This window comes from Mercenaria mercenaria, chromosome 1 (assembly GCF_021730395.1).
Source record: "Mercenaria mercenaria strain notata chromosome 1, MADL_Memer_1, whole genome shotgun sequence".
Classification (NCBI taxonomy): Eukaryota; Metazoa; Mollusca; class Bivalvia; order Venerida; family Veneridae; genus Mercenaria; species Mercenaria mercenaria.
The window spans coordinates 84,319,481-84,331,482 of NC_069361.1; positions in this window are offsets into that span (position 1 = coordinate 84,319,481).

Below are 12,002 nucleotides of genomic sequence, written 5' to 3' on the forward strand. Positions count from 1 at the left end.
AAAATGGTTTCCTGGCAATAACTCAAGAACGCTTGAGCATAGTGTCAGGAAAATTGAAAGCTAGGTTGGCCATGACCAGCAGATGACCCCTATTGATGTTGAGGTCATTAGGTCAAAGGTCAAGGTCACATTGGCCAGGAACATTTAAACGGTTTCTGATCTTCTTGTCTAAAACCATAGGGCCTAGGGCTTTGATATTTGGTGTGTAGCAAAATCTAGTTGTCCTCTACCAAGATTGTTCAGATTATTTTTCCTGGGGTCAAATATGGCCCCACTCCGGGGGTCACAAGGTTTATATAGACTTACATAGGAAAAAACTTTGAAAAACCTCTTGTCCAAAACCACAAGGCCTAGGGCTTTGATATTTTGTATATGACATCATCTAGTGGTCCTCTACTAAGACTGTTCAAATTATTCCTCTAGGATCAAATATGGTCCGCCCTGGGGGTCGCATGGTTTACATAGACTTATATAGGGAAAAACTTTGAAAATCTTCTTGTCCAAACCACAAAGACTATGGCTTTGATATTTTGTAATGTAGCATCATTTAGTGGTTCTCTACCAAGTTTGTTCAAATTATCCTTCTAGGGTCAAATATGGCCCCGCCCCAGGGGTCATATGGTTCATATAGACTTATATATAGGGAAAAACTTAGAATCTTCATGTCCATAACTTACATCATTCAAATTTGGACCACATGTATAGTTTTGAGTGGCAAGATGAACCTTGACATGAGTTGACCTTGATCTTGACCTAGTGACCTACTTTCACAGTTCTGTAGCTACAGCCTTCAAATTTGGACCACATGCATAGGTTTGTGTACTGAAAAAAAACTTTGACCTTGTTATTGACCTAGTGACCTACGTTCACATTTTTGAAGGTACAGGCTTCAAATTTGGACCACATGCATAGTTTTGTGTTCCAAAATAAAATTTGACCTTGATTTTGACCTAGTGACCTACTTTCACATTTCTCAAGCTACAGCCTTGAAATTTGAACCACAAGCATAGTTTTGTGTATTGAAATGAACTTTGATCTTGAGTTTGACCTAGTGACCTACTTTCACATTTCTGAAGGTACAGACTTCAATTTTGGACCACTTACACAGTTTTGTGTTCTGAAATAAAATTTGACCTTGATTTTGACCTAGTGTACTTTCACATTTCTCAAGCTACAGCCTTCAAATTTGAGCCACATGCATAGTTTTGTGTACCGAAATGAACTTTTATCTTGAGATTGACCTAGTGACCTACTTTCACATTTCTGAAGCTACAGGCTTCAAATTTGGACCACATGCATATTTTTGTGTTCTGAATTGAAATTTGACATTGATTTTTACCTATTACCTGCTTTCACATTTCTCAAGCTACAGCCTCCAAATTTGAAGCACATGCATAGTTCTGTCTACCGAAATGAACTTTGACCTTGGAATTGATCTAGTGATCTGCTTTCACATTTCTCAAGCCACAGCTTTCAAATTTGGACCACATACACATTGTTTTGTACCGAAATTTGACCTTGATTTTGACAACATTTGGAACATTCAAAAATAGCTCAGTGGATGGGGTAAAGATTGCTCTGTAATCTCTTGTTAGGTTAATAGGTTAAAGGTCAAGGTCAGATTTAACCAGAATGGTAGAACTTTTGTTTACCGTGAGCATATAATTTCTGTTCCTTGTGCAATTACTGAATGCATCAAGGGGGGCATTTCCTGTTCGATGAGCTCTTGTTCAATGCTATGCCATGGTATCTGTGTAGAAGACAGCAATGATAGACAAAGTTTTTAACATATAAAAAAATACAAGTTTATTAAAATCAAGTACCGTACATGTAGTTTGTCTTGATTTTGTATAATTTTCTCAACACTGTAAGACAGTACAGCAATTAACTCCTACAAAAAACAAGAGCACCGCCTTGCGGGTGCTGACGCTCATCTGATTTTTTTTGTATAATAGAAATATTGTCCTACCCATGATTTTCTAAGTCTAAAAAGGGCCATCATTCTTGCAAAAAGCAGGATAGAGTTATGTTTCTTGATGTACAGTGTCCTCTTATGATTGTGAAAAACTGTTGCAAGTTTTAAAGCAATAGCTTGGATAGTTTATGAGAAAAGTTGCCTAAACATAATACTCAACCAAGAAAATGATTTTCTAAGTCCGAAAGGGGCAATAATTATTGCAAAAAGCAGGATGGAGTTATGTTGCTTGCTGTACAGGGTCAGCTTATGATGGTGAACAAGTGTTGCAAGTTTTAAAGCAATAGCTTTGATAGTTTAAGAGAAAAAGTTGACCTAGACATAAAACTTAACCAAGAAATCTGATATTTTCTAAGTCCAAAAGGGGCCATAAATCTTGCAAAAAGCAGGATGGAGTTATGTTTCTTGCTGTACAGGGTCAGCTTATGATGGTGGACAAGTGTTGCAAGTTTTAAAGCAATAGCTTTGATAGTTTAGGATAAAAGCTGACCTAAACATAAAACTTAACCAAGAAAACTGATTTTCTAAGTCCAAAAGGGGCAATAATTCTTGCAAAAAGCAAGATGGAGTTATGTTTCTTGATGTACAGGGTCTGCTTATGATGGTGAACAAGTATTCCAAGTTTCAGAGCAATAGCTTTGATAGTTAAGGAGAAAAGTTGACCTAAACATAAAACTTAACCAAGAAATCTGATATTTTCTAAGTACAAAAGGGGCCATAAATCTTGCAAAAAGCAAGATGGAGTTATGTTGCTTGCTATACAGGGTCAGCTTATGATGGTGAACAAGTCTTCCAAGTTTCAAAGCAATAGCTTTGATAGTTTAGGAGAAAAGCTGACCTAAACATAAAACTTAACCAGGCAACGCCGACGCCGACGCCGACAACCGCTCAAGTGATGACAATAACTCATCATTTTTTTTTCAAAAAATCAGATGAGCTAATAAGAGCACCTCTGTGAGGTTATATGAAATGTGCCTTTCAAATTTGAAAATCATGGGTCAAACGTCAAGGTCACAGTGACCTGGAGACTGAAAAAAGCTTCCAGACTGTAAGTTACCAGTATAAAGTGTAACAGCTGTGGCTTTCAAAAATAGAGTTACTAAATATTAGTGGAGGAACATTGATTTTGGTGTCAGTGGTTTACAGGTTAAGGTCACAAAGACTGGACTTATTTTCTGGTATTTTTAGCTTACCTGTCACGTAGTGACAAGGTGAGCTTTTGTGATTGCCTTTTGTCCGTCCATCATCAGTCCATTCACAATTTCTTGCGAACACGATAGACAACAGTTTGCAATCAATTTTAATCAAACTTACACACAACTTGTACTGGCATAATATCTCAGTTCCTGGCCAGGTCCCATCATGGGTTCCAGAGTTATGGCCCCTTAAAAGGCAAAAATTTACTATTTTTGGCTTGTGAACACGACAGAGACCACATTTTACAATCACTCTTAATCAAACTTGCACACAAGTTGTACTGGCATAATATCTCGGTTCCTTTTGAAAACTGGCCAGATCCCATCATGGGCTCCAGAGTTATGGGCCCTTAAAGGGCCACAATTTGCCAGTTTTGGCTTTTGAACATGATAGAAACCACATTTTGTAATCAACTTTGATAAAAGTTGCCCACAACTTGTATTGGCATTATATCTTTGTTCCTTTTGAAACCAGATCCCATCATCGGTTCAAGAGTTATGGCCCCTTAAAGGGCCAAAATTTGCTCTTTTTGGCTTGTGAACATGATAGATACAACATTTCCCAATCAACTTAATCAAACTTGCACACAACTTGTAATGGCATTGTAATTCGGTTCCTTTTGAAAACTGGCCAGATCCCGTCATGGGTTTCAGAGTTATGGCCCCTTAAAGGGCCAATATTTGCTATTTTGGCTTTTGCAGTCATATAGAGACTTCATTTATGGTTTGATTTGATACAGATTTGCAAAATATCTTCAACAACAATAAATCTAGGATTCCATGATGAATCTGTCAGATTCAGTCATAGGTTTTGGAGTTATTTTATATCTGATTAACTCCCTTGATTTTAATCAAAATGAATTTATATCAGTAAGTACTTATGACACTCATTTGAAATTTCATTATTGTCATTAGTGTAACTGAGACAATCAGGGTAGATAACTATGGACTGTTTTTATGTCAAATTACCTCCCTTTACTTCAAATTAAAATGGATATATTTCCATAACTAATGGAGATACTGAAATTTCACTTATGCCATCAGATGGACTTGGACAATCAGGGAAGATACATATCGACTGAATTTATGACAATTTACCTCCCTTTATTTTTTATGTAAATGAATATACCTAGGAGCTTCTAATGAGATTGATTTGAAACATTATTTATGCCTTTTAGTAAGAACTTGCAGATCCAGGCTGGGCAATTATACATACATACAACCATAAATGATTATTTGATATGTCAGGCTCTACTGCATGTTAAGGTACCTTATAATGGTTCATGTATCTATGAAGGAACGTATGTATGTACATAGTTATAGTGCGTTGCATGTTACCAGTGATTTCCGGATATGGCTTTGTTCAGCTGTCACCAATTACTTGAAAAATAATGACTTGCAGATGCAGGCTCGACCATACTGTACATGTAAACATAAATGATTATTAGAATAAATTCCTGAGATATTTCATGTAAACAAATTAAACTTTTCTTGTTTCGTTCCCTTTCGTAAATTACCAATACCTGTGTAGGTATTGGTACTTTGCGAAACGGAACGAAACGAGAGAAGAAAGGCTAATTTGTTTATATATATGTATTATGTAATTAAAGATGCTGACAACTACAAATTAAAAAAAAAGTTTGAAGAAGAATCAAATTTTATAACACACAGTTACATGCAAGGAAATATGCAAAAAGTATTTCCTTCACAAACATACAAACTGTCCTGTCATCTCTAAACATAACAAGTGGGCCATGATGGCCCTATATTGCTCACCTGTTATCATTGCACTTGAGGACAAGAAGGTCCTCAGAAAAAATATCTAAATCCAAAGGACAGGAACAACAAAGGGAAGAAATTTAACCAAAAAGAAAAACAAATTCTTACAAGGTACAGATATGTCAAAATACACCTAAAAATTAAAGGTACCATCCATGTTGTACCACAGAAAAGTGGTCTCGGTTTTCCCCTATGGCCAATAACAAAAAAGTTACTAAAAATAAGATATTTATAGTAAAGTAAAAGGGAAGTAATTAAAAAAAAAAAATTGTAAGTGAACAAAAGAAGGATCTGCCAAATAAATCTGTTGACATAAATGAAATTTCAGATCAGTATCTTCATTAGTTACGGAGATATACCCATGTTAATTTGCAATAAAGGGAGGTAATTTGACATAAAATCAGTCCATAGTTATCTACCCTGATTGGCTCAGTCCAACTAATGACAATAATGAAATTTCAAATAAGTCCTATAAGTAGTTACTGATATAAATCCATTTTGATTACAATCAGGGGAGGTAATCAGATATAAAATAACTCTGGAACCTACGAATGGATCTGATTTGTCATGGAATCCAAGATTTATTGTTGTTGAAGATATTTTGGAAATTTATATCAAATAAAACCATAAATGAAGTCTCTATATGGCTGCAAAAGCCAAAATAGCCAATTTTGGACCTTTAAGGGGCCATAACTCTGGAACCCATGATGGAATCTGGCCAGTTCAAGAAAGGAACTAAGATCTTGTGGTGATACAAGTTTTGTGCAAGTTTGGTTAAAATCAAATCATAAATGAAGCTGCTATTGTGCAGACAAGGTCAAGATAGCTAATTTTGGCCCTTTCAGGGGCCATAACTCTGGACTCCATCATGGGATCTGGCCGGTTCAAGAAAGGAACTCAGATCTTATGGTGACACAAGTTGTGTGCAAGTTTGATTAAATTCAAATCATAAATGAAGCTGCTATTGTGCAGACAAGGTCAAAATAGCTAATTCTGGCCCTTTCAGGGGCCATAACTCTGGAACTCATAAAGGAATCCGGCCAGTTCAAGAAAGGAACCAAGATGTTATGGTGATACAAGTTTTGTGCAAGTTTGATTAAAACAAGAAACGCGTCAATGCCACGAAACCAGGTTTTCAACACTTTTCATAAGAATAAACAAGAGTGCCAGAATGTCACAATATACGCCCGTCACAGCAAATTTCTTTACTCTAGCACCTGTATTTGCAGATGTAATTTTAATTTTGTGGTTGTTTAGTAATCATTGTAATTCTTTTGTTTTTCTAAGTCCACAAAAAAACCCCTTACCAGGTAGAGATACCTTAAAATACACCTAAAATTAGAAAGTTACAACTATGTTGTACCACAGAAAAGTGGTCTTGGTTTTTCCCTACGGTCAATTATAAACAAGAGGACCATGATGGTCCTGAATCGCTCACCTATCCCCACATGACCCAGTGTTGAACTGAGTATGACGTCGTTATTTCTATTATTTGACAAAGTGACCTAGTTTTTCAGCACATGTGACATAGATATCATCAAGATAAAAAATTCTGAGCAATCTTCATGAAGATCCATTGAAAAATATGGCCTCTAGAGAGGTCACAAGGTTTTTCTATTATTTGACCTAATGACCTAGTTTTTGAAGGCACGTGACCCACTTTTAAACTTGACCTAGATATCATCAAGGTGAACATTCTCACCAATTTTCATGAAGACTGTGAAAAATATGGCCTCTAGAGAGGTCACAAGGTTTTTCTATTTTTCGACCTACTGACCTAGTTTTTTGACGGCACATGACCTAGTTACGAACCTGACCTAGATATCATCAGCTGAACAGTCTCACCAATTTTCTGAAGATCCATGAAAATATGGCCTCTAGAGAGGTCACAAGGTTTTTCTATTTTTAGACCTACTGACCTAGTTTTTGACCCCACGTGACCCAGTTTCAACCTGACCTAGATATCATCAAGATGAACCTTCTGACCAATATTCATGAAGATCTCATGAAAAATATGGCCTCTAGAGAGGTCACAAGGTTTTTCTATTTTTAGATCTACTGACCTAGTTTTTAACCCCACGTGACCCAGTTTCGAACTTGATCTAGATATCATCAAGGTTAACATTCTGACCAATTTTCATGAAGATCCATTGAAAAATATGGCCTCTAGAGAGGTCACAAGGTTTTTCTATTTTTAGACCTACTGACCTAGTTTTGACCGCACGTGACCCAGTTTCGAACTTGACCTAGATATCATCAAGATGAACATTCTGACCAATTTTCATGAAGATCCATTGAGAAATATGGCCTCTAGAGAGGTCACAAGGTTTTTCTATTTTTAGACCTAATGACCTAGTTTTTGACCCCACGTGACCCAGTTTCAAACTTGACCTAGATATCATCAAGGTGAACATTCTGACCAATATTCATGAAGATCTCATGAAAAATATGGCCTCTAGAGAGGTCACAAGGTTTTTCTATTTTTAGACCTACTGACCTAGTTTTTGACCCACGTGACCCAGTTTCAAACTTGACCTAGATATCATCAAGGTGAACATTCTGACCAATATTCATGAAGACAAAATGCCTCTAAGAGGTCACAGTTTTATTTAACTACTGCTATTTTGACCCCTACCAGTTCGAACTGACTGATATCATCAGGAAATCGACCAATCGAGATCACAATAGGCTTAAGGTCCAAGTTTTCTATTTTTAGACCTACTGACCTAGTTTTTGACCCCACGTGACCCAGTTTCGAACTTGACCTAGATATCATCAAGGTGAACATTCTGACCAATTTTCATGAAGATCTTGTGAAATATATGGCCTCTAGAAAAGTCACAAGGTTTTTCTATTTTTAGACCTACTGACCTAGTTTTTGATGGCACGTGACCCAGTTTCGAACTTGACCTAGATATCATCAAGGTGAACATTCTGACCAATTTTCATAAAGATCCCATGAAAAATGTGACCTCTAGAGTGGTCACAAGCAAAAGTTTACGGACGCACGCACGCACGCACGGACGGACGACGGACGACGCGCGATCACAAAAGCTCACCTTGTCACTTTGTGACAGGTGAGCTAAAAAGTTACAATTTAAGTTATTTATAGTAACAACTAAGGGAAATTAATCTTAAAAAAAAAAAAAAAAAAAAAATACAAAAAAAAAAATTGTAAGTCCACACAGAAATCCTTACCAGGTAGAGATTGGTCAAAATACACCTCAAAATTGGATGTAACATGCATGTTGTACTACAGAAAAGTGGTCTCGATTTTTCCCTACGTCTAGTAATGAAAAAGTTACAATATAAGCTATTTATAGTAACAACAAAGGGAAGTAATTCTAAAGAATGGAACTGCGCAAGACACTTCGTGTCATGATGGTGTATAATTGTGCCAAGTTACATCAAAATCCCTCTATGCATGAAGAAGATATGCTCCGGACAAACTTTTCATTCTTGTATCCTTTGACCTCTGTGACCTTGACCTTAGACCAAGGGACCTGGTTCTTGCGCATGACACTCCGTCTCATGATGGTGAACAATTGTGCCAACTTTCATCAAAATCCCTCCATGCATGTAGAAGATATGCTAACCCTAACCCTAACCTAACCCTATTTTTAGTAACAATGACCTTGACCTTGATCCCAGAAACCCCAAAATCAATCCCAAGCTACAACTTTATGTAAGTTTTCTATACACCAAGTTTCATCATGATAGCTCATTCCTAAGTTAAGTTATTGACCGGAAACCCTTTTTCTATTTTAAGTAACAGTGACCTTGACCTTGACCCCAGAAACCCCAAAATCAATCCCAGCCTTTGTCTTGATATAAGCTACATACATACCAAGTTTTATTCAAATATCTTTACCGAAACAAAAGTTATTGACCGGAAACCCTTTTTCTATTTTAAGTAACAGTGACCTTGACCTTGACCCCAGAAACCCCAAAATCAATCCCAGCCTTTGTCTTGATATAAGCTACATACATACCAAGTTTTATTCAAATATCTTTACCGAAACAAAAGTTATTGACCGGAAACCCTTTTTCTATTTTAAGTAACAGTGACCTTGACCTTGACCCCAGAAACCCCAAAATCAATCCCAGCCTTTGTCTTGATATAAGCTACATACGTACCAAGTTTTATTCAAATATCTTTACCGAAACAAAAGTTATTGACCGGAAACCCTTTTTCTATTTTAAGTAACAGTGACCTTGACCTTGACCCCAGAAACCCCAAAATCAATCCCAGCCTTTGTCTTGATATAAGCTACATACGTACCAAGTTTTATTCAAATATCTTTACCGAAACAAAAGTTATTGACCGGAAACCCTTTTTCTATTTTAAGTAACAGTGACCTTGACCTTGACCCCAGAAACCCCAAAATCAATTCCAGCCTTTGTCTTGATATAAGCTACATACATACCAAGTTTTATTCAAATATCTTTACCGAAACAAAAGTTATTGACCGGAAACACCAGTTTACCGCCGCCGCCGCCGCCGCCACCGCCCGCCCACCCGACCGACATCTACCCCAATCTAATAACTCAGGTTTTCGTTGAAAACCTGGTTAATAAAATCATAAATGAAGCTGCTACTGTGCAGACAAGGTCAAAGTAGCTAATTCTGGCCCTTTCAGGGTCCATAACTCTGGAACCCATAATGGAATCTGACCAGTTCAAGAAAGGAACCAAGATCTTATGGTGATACAAGTTGTGTGCCAGTTTGGTAAAAATCAAATTATAAATAAAGCTGCTATTGTGCAGACAAGGTCAAAATAGCTAATTTTGGCCCTTTCAGGGGCCATAACTCTGGACCCTATTAAGGGATCTGGCCAGTTCAAGAAAGGAACCGAGATCTTATGGTGATACAAGTTGTGTGCAAGTTTGGTTAAAATAAAATCATAAATGAAACCATTATCGTGCAGACAAGAAATTGTTGACGGACGCACGCACGCACGGACTGACGACGGATGAAGGGTGATCACAAAAGCTCACCTTGTCACTATGTGACAGGTGAGCTAACAAGAGCTGTCGGAGGACAGCAACGCTCGACTATTCAACAGCCTTGTCAATTGAATGAATACAAAAGTTGAAAAAGGGGCATAATTTTGTAAAATGCAAAGTAGAGGTATTGAACCTCTGTATTGCATGTCCTATCATGACAGTGAACAAGTGTGTGAAGTTTCAATCCTTTCCAATTTGTGGATACTGAGATACCAGCTTACATACAAAAACTTAACAAAAAACTGCTAAGTCGAAAAAGGGGCATAATTTTGAAAAAAAAGAGAGTAGAGTTATGGGACTTGCTTAGTGCATGTCAGATCATGATAGTGAACAAGTATGTGAAGTTTCAATCCATTCCCATTAGTAAGTACTGAGATACCAGCTTACATACAAAACCTTAACCAAAAATTTCTAAGTCGAAAAAGGGGCATAATTTTGTAAAAAACAAAAATAGAGTTATGGAACCTGTGCAATGTAGATCAGTTCATCACAGTGAATAAGTGTGTGAAGTTTCAATCCATTCCCACAAGTGGTTACTGAGTTACCAACTTACATACAAAACCTTAACCAAAAATTTCTAAGTCGAAAAAGAGGCATTATTTTGTAAAAAAGCAAAATAGAGTTATGGAACCTGTGCAATGTAAGTCAGTTTGTCACAGTGAATAAGTGTGTGAAGTTTCAATCCATTCCCACAAGTGGTTACTGAGATACCAGCTTACATACAAAACCTTAACCAAAATCGGGAAGCGGACGTGGACGCGGACGCATGGGCGAGTGCAATAGCTCACTATTCTATGAATAGTCGAGCTAAAAAGGCAACTTGCAGATCCAGGCTCGGCAATTATACATACATACAACCAAAAGTGATTATTTGATATGTCTGGCTCTACTGCATGTCGAGGTATATTTTAATGGTACATGTATCTATGAAGGTACGTAGGTATGTACATAGTTGCATGGTACAAGTAATTTCCAGTTATGGCTTTGTTAAGCTGTCACCAATTACTTGAAAATAATGACTTGCAGATCCAGGCTCGACCATTATTGTACAAGCAAACATAATTGATTATTAGATATGAATTTCTGAAATATTTCATATAAATAAATTAATATTTTCTCATTTCGTTCTGTTTCACAAAGTACCAATACCTGTGTTGGTATTGGTACTTTGCGAAACGGAACGAAACAAGACAAAATCTATTTCATGTCTTTATGTTTTGCATATCATGAGTTTCATCGGACGTTATACATCATTCGACAGTTTATGTTTACAAGACTTTATATATATCCGGTATGTATATCAAAGAAAAAATAGGGTTTTATTCCTTTCCACCGATACATCTAACCCCTTTTAATTTTTGTTTCGTTCCGTTTTGCAAAATACCAATACCTGTGTGGCTAACGGTACTTCGTGTAACGGAACGAAATAAGACAAAACATGTGTCATACTTGATGTTCTGCATATCATTAGTTTCATTGGACATTATACATCATTCGACAACTGATGTTTATACGTGTTCGTGTAATTTACTATAATATTTTGATTTTTAAAATTTAAATTTGTTTTTTATTTTCTCCCGTATGGTGTCCCTCGTTCCGTTTCGCAAAGTACCAATAGCCAGACTTTAGTACATATATATATTACATCCAGAGTAACAGTCTGTTTACAACTGATCATAGTTGTTTTGAAAATAAAATGATTTGAACTTAAAATTTATTTTCATGGAATGATGTAACCAGTAACTGCTAGAAACTTGTCTCAAAGGAACTTTGTTATTTTACAATCCATTTCCATTGGACATGATGTATGTTGACCTGAAACAGTTGGTGTCATCTACTGACCACAGGCAAACATCATACAAAGATTTACAGCTGTAGGCCAAAGCATTCTACAGGTAGTGATCAGCTTCTATGTTGGCGATCTGACACCTAAAACAGGGTAATCTACATACTATAGCTACATCTGTTAAAACGTGACATGACCTATTCCTAGCAATCTTCATGAAACTTTCACAGAATGTACATGGTTACAATATGTCAGAAAA